At 47.1% G+C, this 10,067-nt stretch overlaps 1 long non-coding RNA gene across 2 annotated transcripts; it reads left to right on the forward strand.

Annotated features, from left to right (window-relative positions):
- Positions 1–227: 227 nt before the first annotated feature.
- Positions 228–9,798, forward strand: LOC128328340 (uncharacterized). Of its 2 annotated transcripts, XR_008309150.1 has the most exons (3): positions 228–401; positions 1,378–3,024; positions 9,679–9,798. It is a non-coding gene; the product is annotated as an uncharacterized LOC128328340 (long non-coding RNA). The 2 variants fall into 2 exon arrangements; XR_008309149.1 differs by lacking the exon at positions 9,679–9,798 and having other exon boundaries at positions 1,378–4,958.
- Positions 9,799–10,067: the final 269 nt, after the last annotated feature.

Consider the following 10,067-nt stretch of genomic DNA (forward strand, 5'->3'; position numbering starts at 1 on the left):
GGGGGGCATTCAAGAAAATTTTTTTTAAAAACAATTTAAAAAAATATTTTTTCCTCGAAGTGGCGGCAGGGGTGTGTGTGTACTGCAGAGGTTCGCCTCCCCCTGCCAGCCTCCATTCTCACTCCCTCCGGCCAGTTCAGCTGGTTCTTTGGCCCATTTGGGCCTCCATAGTTCAGCGCAGCAGCCATTTTAGATGCTGCCATGCATGTGCAAATGGCCTCTGCGAGGCCTGGCATTTTATTTGGGCTTCTCCCAAAGGAGAGAAAGTTAAAAAATAGATATATTCACAAACCACCACCACCCTGAACAGCTGGGGGTGGTGGTGGTTCGGTTCGACCCCGGACCATCGAGCCGGTTTGCACATCCCTAGCCTTGATTTGCATTCAGATGGATGACTTCATGTGAGTGTTATAAGATGGGGATGGGGCCATAGTTCAATGGAAGAGCGCCTGCATGGTTGCATGCAAACAGTCCCAGGTACACTCCTATGCCACTCCCTACCCTCCAGGTAGGGCTGGGGTAGACTCCTGGCTGAAACCTTTGAGAGCCACTGTCAGCCAGTGTAGAAAATACTGAGCTAGATGGACCAGTCGTTTGACTCAAAATAAGGCAGCTTCCTATGTTCCTAGGTGGAACTAATGTCTCCTGGATAGTGCAAAGATCCTCCTCCTCATTCTCATTCTCCATTTTTTTAAAATAAAAAATTGAACTAAAAAGCATAGTTCCACAATTAATATACTGTATAAACTCGAATTTGTTTGCTTGTTTGTTCATTTAAGAGATATATACTCTTTTGACCTCAAAATGGTCCCCAAGTCAGCTTATAGTAATCAATTAATAACACAGTAATTCCCCCAAAGACGCTTGCCCCCTCCTTGTACCTTCACCTGAGGCGACCGCCTCACTCTGTCTCATGGTACAGGTGCCCGTCTCTGTCAGAGTGGGTTTGGGATTTTTTCACGAGACCCATGGATTTTGGGCATGGGAGAACTTGCTAAAAGGGCATCAGTTATTTCCCCTTTTTATATAACCTCAGGGCCAAACTTGACAATATGTTAATAGCATGAATGGAAGGAACCTATGTGTTAGTTTTATTTGAAATATAAATAGCAGGTGCAAAGGCCCCTGATCTGGATCTGAACCCTGGTGAGGGAATGTTAACCTTTTGCTTCTGCCACAGGCCTGATCCAGATGCTCCCCCAAACTCCACAGATGCTATTTATATTTTACAAAACAGCCTCTATCGCACGATTAACATTGCCATCTGGTTTGGCCCTTTGAATTTAGTTATAGCATCATCATGCATTAAATATTCTTATTTTAAAGATTTTTTTGTCTCTTTTCAGTCAAATTTGATTCCTGTTTTTGCTCTGTTAGGGTCATGTGTTCTCCTGCTCGAGTATTCATAGAACAAAGCAACTGGATTTCACAGCCTTGTTTGTCACGAGGGATATAAGATAGTTCAGTGCGCTCTATATCATATACTGACAAAGATTATGCACTTGGCTGAACACTCAATGCACCTTCCTGGAACACTTTGCCTTTCAAATCTGCAAGCAAACAGCTGACTCTGCACTGCTGTGTTTGCTCGGTACCTGTCCTCATCAAGCCTCTACAATCTGGAGTAGAGATGTTGACAACAGTAATCAATAGAGCAAAGAATGATGAACCAATGAAATGAGTCTGCCTGAAAGGCCGCTGCAGCAACCACAACAACCATCGCAACAGGCGGTATCCTAATTATTGTTTTGAGGGGAAACGGCAGATGAAAGCTTGAACGCCAAAATAACAAGATCAATATTTTAAACCTTGCAAAGTGGTAAGGTTAAACAAGAAGAGGCCAGAAGTACAGCTTGCGGCACAAGGCAACTAGATTAGATCTCTTTGATTGGTAGAGCAGAGGCCATCCAAAATCTAGTCAGGCTTCGGCCTAGTTCTCACTGAAGTGGCAAATCTATGCCTTGGCTTCACCAGATTGCAGGCGGCAGCTCTTGTCGCTGATTCCTTCTCTATAACAACAACCCCCCCCCCCGCATGAAGAAAACTAGTATGTCAGGGGAAGGCTAGGCCAGACTCTTTCTCCCTCATGTCTGTTTTTCTATGCAGAAGGAATATTTTTGTATGGAAGAGCTTTCAGGCAAAGAAGCCCCCATTTGTAGTATGAACTGACTGTAAAACTGATGAAACGCAGTCTGGACATTAAGAATCAGGCTTAGGTCTCACTAGGGGGAAAAATGGCACAAAAATAGGTGAACAGCCTACTATTTTAGAGAGAACTAGGCCTTGGAAGTTTTAGCCATCAACCTCGCTGCTGGCCGCAACACCCAGGAACCTTATATTTCATTACTCACAGAGTCATATGGCCAAAAATAATGGCCATATAATGGCCAAGATCCAAAGAGCTACTTGTGCACGAAAGAGCTTGGGTATGTCCGAGTGGTAGTGGTGTAGAGAGGTCATGCCCTGCCTGTGTTCTCATGGACAACCCTCCCATGGTGGCAGCAGCAGCAGCCTCTCTACCCTGGTGGCAGTGATAGTGGAGGTATGTTGGTAGGGTCGCCTCCCCACCCCAGCAACAGGGGAGGCATGCTCCTGCCACCCATGCTCCAGCTGGCATGCACATTCCCAGCCGCCTCGGGACCATCAAGAACCCCGAGTGGCTGGGAAGCAGCAGCAGGTTCCAGGAGCGCCATGCACCACTGGGAATAGGAAGCGTGGTGCACTGCCATGGAGAAGAGCATGGCAGTGGGCACCAGAGGGAGTGACTGGTGAGCTAGCCAGTGGGGAAGGGGAGGAGAGAAAGGGGCTCCTTTTGCTGGGCCAGGCGGCCCCTGAGGCAGTGGGTGTGGTTTCTTCAGACCCGTCCGCCCTATTGTAGCTCTGCCCCTGCCTAGTGGAAATTTTCATTTCCTTCAACAGCAGCAACAACTGCCTCAACTGTCGTGACTGTTGGAAAAGGTGCTGTAGAGTGGCTGGGTGGGAAGAGCTCAGGTGTCATGAAGTCCCTGAGGCTCGGCCTAGCAGGTAAGTAGATAGGTCACACAGGTCCTAGAATGCTCCTCCTGTCCAGCAGTAGCACTAACTGCCAAGGGTGATTGTTGGAAAAGGTGATGCGAGTAGGCAGGGTGGGGAGGCACAGTGTCAGTGTTTTATATACCACCCTTCCAGAAATGGCCCAGGGTGGTATATAAACCACCTCATCAACTAATATCTATCAACCAGCTAGGCAGAGATGCCATCTCTAGAGATGCCATCCTCAACTCATTTACTCATAGCTCTTTTGTCTCTTAAAGAGATTTTGGCTGCTATCCTGATTAGGTTACTCAGTCAGAAGTTCTACTGAAATTCATAGGACAAATGAATCATGACTAACCTGTCCGATTAATGTCAATGGGACTTCTGTTGAGTAATTTAGTCAGGACATCAGCCTTATGTTTACAATGCCAGTTTGATTTCATTTGACCTCTTCTGTTCTGTGTTTTATTCCAGGTGCACAGGAGAAGTTTTAATAAAAAAATTAAAAGATTCTAGAACAGGGGTTACCAACCTGTGGACCTCCAGATGTTGCTGAACTACAACTCCCAGCATCCCCAGCTACAATTGTCCTGGTAACATCTGGAGGATCACAGGTTGGGAACCCTTGTTCTAGAACACAGATAGCACAAAGCAAAATAATTAATATTTCCAAAGTGGGGGGCATTCTGAGACTAAATAAGGCTGAATAATTCAAGTGCAATAACCTGATCCTGATTCACGGTTACCAAGATCCTGATTCACGGTTACCAAGTTTTGTCAAAAGTGACACAAATCTCAGTACAGTTATCGGCATATCCAAAGCAGGGTTTACCAGAATCACAATCCACATTTGCCAAACACACACACACCCCAACGATTTCAGCAACAAAGCTTTTTGTGCCATGTCCCTGGCATGGTTTTAGATGGAGTGATACAAACGTCTACCACAAGAAGACAAGCTCACCATAGGACTGGGTTGCTAACTCTTTTAACTGAAAAGCTGTAATTCTCTGAAAGCCAATGGGTCATGCTTGCCAGATACACCAAGGGACTGGACTGTATAATGAATTGTGGCAGGGGATGATGGGGTTTGTAGTCCAACAACAGCTGGAGAGCCTCAGATTGGCCACCCCTGTACTAGTAAATGGCACTTTCACAGAACATCAAATGAGCAGAATCCCCCTGCAGATGTCAGAGCTTCGAGTGTGTACTGGGAGGCATCTGTTAATGAAAATTATACCTGAATATAGGTTAGAAAAGGACAGAGTTGCAACTGTCGTCCTTGACAAAATCTGATTTCTGCTGAAGTTGCAAAAAGTGTGAGTTTGGTGTCATTTGTTCCCAGTATTTCCTGAATGGCTGATTTATTCCACATTATTAATGAACTTTGCAGCAGTCTTACTTGTCAGGCCCACTCTGCAGGGGTCAATAATGAGAGGAAACCTGATGTTAGTGGATCCAGCTTAAGTGATTCTGTCATGTTAACGATTCAATATATCAGGACAAACGTCAGCTCCTTCCAATATGTTAATTCCTCTGACCTCATTTGCATAAACTACAGTCAATGAAATACAAGTTCTTCCCTCTTGGGGACTTAATGAAGAAGTCGAAATGTATTTTTTCTAAATTATTCTGGTTTTAAGGGAAAGGTTCATAAGAATTAGAAAGACATACATGTAAACACACATGAAAAATAATCATCATTAACTTACTACTTGGGTGCTGTCCATTACAAGCTTGCGTGCAAGGTCCATTGAAATGAGGTTGAGCAGTGGTAGTTGGCAAATGTTTGGCTTACAAAAGTGTGTACCATCATAAATTGACTAGCCTTTAAGATACAAATGGGGTCTTCATTCTGTTGGCTCTTTATTAGTCTCCAAAGACCCTGGACTCTTTATATCTGGAATTTGTTAAGAACATAAAATCATAAGCGTCCTACTGGATCAGATCAAAGGTCTACTTACTCCAGCATCTAGCTTCCCATTCTGGCCAATCAGATGCCTCCCAGATGCCCACAAGCAGAGCTTGGAGCCAATAACCCTCTCCCAGTAATGGCCAAGAGCTCAGTGCACCTGAGGCAAAGCACAAAGGCCACCTCTCCAACCCCACTCACCTCCTTTTGGGACTTTTGTTGTTGTTGCAGTGGCTGCAACAGTTGCTACTGCACCCTTAGGTGTGCAAACCACACCCAGCTCCTCCATTGCCTCCTCGTCTTCCTCTGTATACTACCACACTCTATGGAAAAGACAGTAGAGTTCTGGACACTCTATGGACTGGTTCCTGTACTCTACAACCCTTTCATTGATTCCTTTTTTGCTTCCTTCTTTCATTACTGGCCCAGTAAGGAAGGCAGGAAAAGGCATGGGCTGGGTGGAAGAGGAGGAAGAGGAGGCTGTAGAGGCAGAGAACTGTCTTAAGGTGACATTATGCAGAGCCACTCCATTGGTTGCAGGCAGCAGAGGGAGGCAAGTGAGGTGGGAGTATCTTGCCGTGTCTGTAGGGAGCATCTTGCCATGTCTGTAGACCCCAAATGTTCCAGCAACGGCCTCACCTCACCTCATGGGAAGCCTGCCCCTGCCCTTTCTCACTGTGTTCCATATTACCTCTACAGGGCCGGCTCCGGGTCTCAGGGAGGGCTTGACAAACTGCCCTCAAGGGTACCCTCTTACTTGGGGAAGCTCCCTCCAAGCTTTGTGATGAAACTAATCTTGAAGCATGGGATGGGAGAGAAAAGGGGACAATGGAGTGGCTTTCTTGGCCAAAAGTGTCACTCTACCACAACTGCATGAAGGCTATCAATGCTTCTAGCAATGATTTTGTGTTTGTGTGTGGCTCCTCATTAGCTAGAAACAGGATGTGTTTGTGTGTTTGGATAAGATAGAGTTACATCCAGAAATGTCACTGGATCAAGGCTTCTGTTTGTTGGTATCATCTCTTCTACCATCTCCAGACTTATTTATTTATTTGTTACAAATATTTATAGCCTGTTCTTCAGTTTGGAGACTTTCAGAGCAGCTTGCAATTTAAAAGCATAAATTAGATCATTAATAATTTAGGGAGAAAAGCATCAGCCCAATCCCAATAAAACCAATGAAACTCCAGCCAAATATGTATGTATGTATGTATGTATGTATCTCTAGCTCTATCGCTATCGGCCTGGGCAAATATAGAAGCTCTTCACCTGGACTCTGAAAAGTCGGTGCCATATGACCCTCTTTGGAAGCAGCATTTAAGAATTAGGGTGCTGCAACAGAGAAAGCCCTTTCTCCAACCACTACCTGCAGGGCTGGTTCCTGATTTCACTGGGTCCTTGGCAAACTGCCCTCCATAGCTCCCCTCCAGCCTGGGTGTTGCTTCTTCAGGACCACATGAAGGCTATGGGCACAAAGGGATTCTCAGGAATCAGCAGTGGGCCATCAGCTGCTGCTTAACTATGTTGGCCCCTGACACCTGAAACGTAGAGGGACTTGGTGAAGGCCTCCAAAGATGATCAAAGATGATTAGCAGCCTGTCAGTTTCCTATAAAGCATAATTTAACAAACTAAAAATATAAAACAGCACGTATCATATATCTTTTATAAATCTATGGTGTAGCCACGCTTAAGGTACTGTGTTTAGAACTGGTTCTCTCATCTCAAGGAGGCATCATAGAACTAGAACATAGGAAGCTGCCATATATATTGAGTCAGACTGACCATTGGTCTATCTAGCTCAGTATTGTCTTCACAGACTGGCAGTGGCTTCTCCAAGGTTGCAGGCAGGAATCTCTCTCAGCCCTATCTTGGAGAAGCCAGGGAGGAGGGCAACCATAACCATCCAGGGACTAAAATACTTTCTCTGTGAGAAAAAGCTAAAAAACTTGGGGTTTTTTAGCTGGGAAAATGAACATCCAAAGGGAGACATGATTAGAGGTGCATCTAGGTAATTATGGAGCCTAGACCTTAAGGTTCCCCCCCGCCCCAGCTACAAGATAAGCAGCAGCTGCAATGCACTATTTTTTAATACCAGAACATGCCCTGGGAAAGCTGGAAACTAGTTTGGTTGGTTTTTGTTGTTGTTGTTAAAGAAATTCCAAATAAGATACTTCCCACTGACCTGTAGGGGTGTGCGCAGAACTGGTTCTGGCAGTTCAGTTTGAATTTGAATCAAATTCAAACTGGATCACTGGTCCGTGAGCCAGTTTGAGTTAAAATGACTCCAGTGGTTTGACAGTTGAATCGGGTCAGACCAGCTCAGAACTGGTTTGTTTGAGGAGTATGCTTGCAAAGGGGAATCTGGTGATTAAAAGCAAAGGAGGGAACCCTGCCTTAAAAATACTTATAATAGGGGTGGGGCAGCGAGAGGACACCTTAGCATCCTGCATACGCAGAGGCCAGAACCAGACCATGCTGCTGGGAGCACCAGACCCGATCTGGAGTTTAGAGGAGCTGCCACTGCCACCAGCAGTGGTGGTAAGGTGCCCTCTCACCACCACCCCTGGCTGCTATTAGAAGTATTTTGAAGGCAGAGTTCCACCCCCCCCACACACACCCCAACTTTGCTTGTAAAGGGGAATCCTCACCAGTTGCCCCTTTACGGGCATACCCCTCGAACCATCAAACTGGTTCCGAACTGGTTCCATTCAAACTGTGGTCAGTTCAGTCCAGGGTTGGGTCAGTCAAAAAAAGGGGGTGCCAGTCCAGTTCATGTTCAAACTGGCCAAACCAGCATGGTTCGAATTGAACCGCGTTTGAATAGAACCCATTCTGCACATCCTTACTGAGCTGCACATACCACATTTGGCATAGACAGTCCTGCCATTTAATTAGCTGGATCATGCACTTCAGTGGGGCTGGGCTGGGTTTGGGCACCCCACCCCTCACAATGTTTCTCCAGGGGCCAGGGTGGCTTTACTGCCAAGCATGCAACACTAAGGGCAGTTGTTGTCACGCCCTTGATCTCAGACAGCGAGGAGGAAGGGGAAGCTGTCAACTTTTCAGCCGATGCCGGGGTGTCTGACGGGCAGAGCCCGGCTGTCAGTTTCCAAGAAACGGCTGAGGCAGATGATTCAGAACAGGCACAACAACCTGAGACAGCAGAAACCGTGACGGACCAATCAGAAGAGAAGCTAGGCAAGCAACCCCCCCACTGACTCCACAACAAAGGCGTATTACAAGGCGAAGAACTCAGCTTGAAACTACCAGGAGGAGTAAACGCCTCTTGCAGAGGGCTGATGCCTTGAATTCCTGCCAGCTGGGAGCTCTCGGCTTGTACTATAAATTGCGTCACCAGCTTTCTATTCACTGCTGGAAAGCAACGTTTGTCAACTTCCGTGTCGACAGCTTGCAGCCAAGCCCGATAATGAAGAACTGTGTCCAAGCCGTATCTTCTTTCTGCAGCTCCGTTGGATACTGTGAACTTCCCTGCCAGGTGGCCAGATACTGACAGTTGTGGCCAGCCCCCTGCCCACTCGTGGCCCACCTGCCTGCTGATCTGCTCTTGTGCATGGCCGTGGGGGCTGAGGGCTGAGCGGGCCTGCCTGCGGCCAGCCTGCAGCCACCTGCCTCCACGGTGGCTAGAGCAGTGGGCCCAGGCTGGACCTGGCTGAGCCTATAGCAGGCAAACTGCCCAAGCTGCTTCCCCTCACCGGTGCAGTGCGACTTGTGAGTGTTGCGAGCATGTCACTGAGCAGGCATGGGGAAGCGACTTGGTTGGCTCACCTGTTCCAGGTCTGGCCATGTCCTGCCCTCAGCCCCACTAGCTGCACACGAGAGGAGATCGGAGGGCAGGCCGGCCTGCCTTGGAGAGCAGACTGTGGGTTGGCTGTGGCCACCCTCCACATCAAATGCTTGGTTGCCTGCCACAGGCTGGTGGCTCACCACCACAGCCCCTGGCAGGACATTGGGGGGGGGGCTCCCTGTTGCCCTGGCATCTCCAAGATGGGGCAGAGAGAGACTCCTGCCTGCAACCTCAGAGAAGCCGCTGCCAGTCTGCGTAGACAATACTGAGCTAGATGGACCAATGGTCTGACTTGGTATAAGACAGCTTCCTATATTCTTATGTTCCACCCAGTGTGGAGGACCAGACATCTGCCTGGAAGTCCAGGAAGGGTGCCTCTGGATATGATAGATGTCTAGAAAATTATTAACATATGGATATGGAGAAATGTTTCTTCCTCTCTCAAAAGATTAGATCACTGAAGGAAGCATTAGGTTCAGGACCAACAAAAGAAATCACTTCAAATCACAATCCATAATTAACCATTGGCATTCACTACCATGAAATGAAACATTCTTGGAGGAGAGGTCTACCAAAGCTTACTTATAGCATGTAGCTCAGTGGCAGTAATCATGTAGTGATTCACTTTCTCAGCAGATTTCACGATGGTAATAAGTGGGATGTGCAACTACATTGGGATATCGCTTCCTGTCTGCTATGGGTGTTGCTTCTATTCCCCTTCTTTTGGGGATGGAGCTGTAGTTCAGTGACAGAGCATCTGCTTTGCATGCAGAAGGTCCCAGGTTTGATCATTGGCATATCCAAGTAGAGCTGGGAAAGATTCCTGCCTGAATCCTTGGAGAGCCACTGCCTGTCAGTGTAGACAACCTTGAGCCAGATCCACCAGTACTAGATGGAGTGATGGACCCGTATAAGGCAGCTTCCTATGTTCTTATGTTCCTAAAGGTATATTATTCAGAGACACGACAGCTCTGAATTCCAAGTGCTGAGACAAGCAAAAGGGGAAGACTGCTGCCTTACCACCCTGCTTGTGAGCTTCCCCGAAGCATCTAGAAGGAGGAGTGGACTTGTTTTCTGTTACTCCTGAAGGTAGGACTAGAACCAATAAGTTGAAACAGCAAAGGAGCAGATTCAGACTATGAAGAATCTCCTAACTGTAGGAACTATTCATGTGGTGTAGTGGTTAGAATGCTGGATTAGGAGTGGGGAGACTCGAGTTCAAATCCCCATTCGGCCATGATACTTGCTGGGTGACTCTGGGCCAGTCACTTCTCTCTTAGCCTAACCTGCTTCACAGGGTTGGTGTGAGGAGAAACTGAACTATGTACTCTGCT

The sequence above is a fragment of the Hemicordylus capensis genome, chromosome 5, assembly GCF_027244095.1.
Source record: "Hemicordylus capensis ecotype Gifberg chromosome 5, rHemCap1.1.pri, whole genome shotgun sequence".
Taxonomy (NCBI): Eukaryota; Metazoa; Chordata; class Lepidosauria; order Squamata; family Cordylidae; genus Hemicordylus; species Hemicordylus capensis.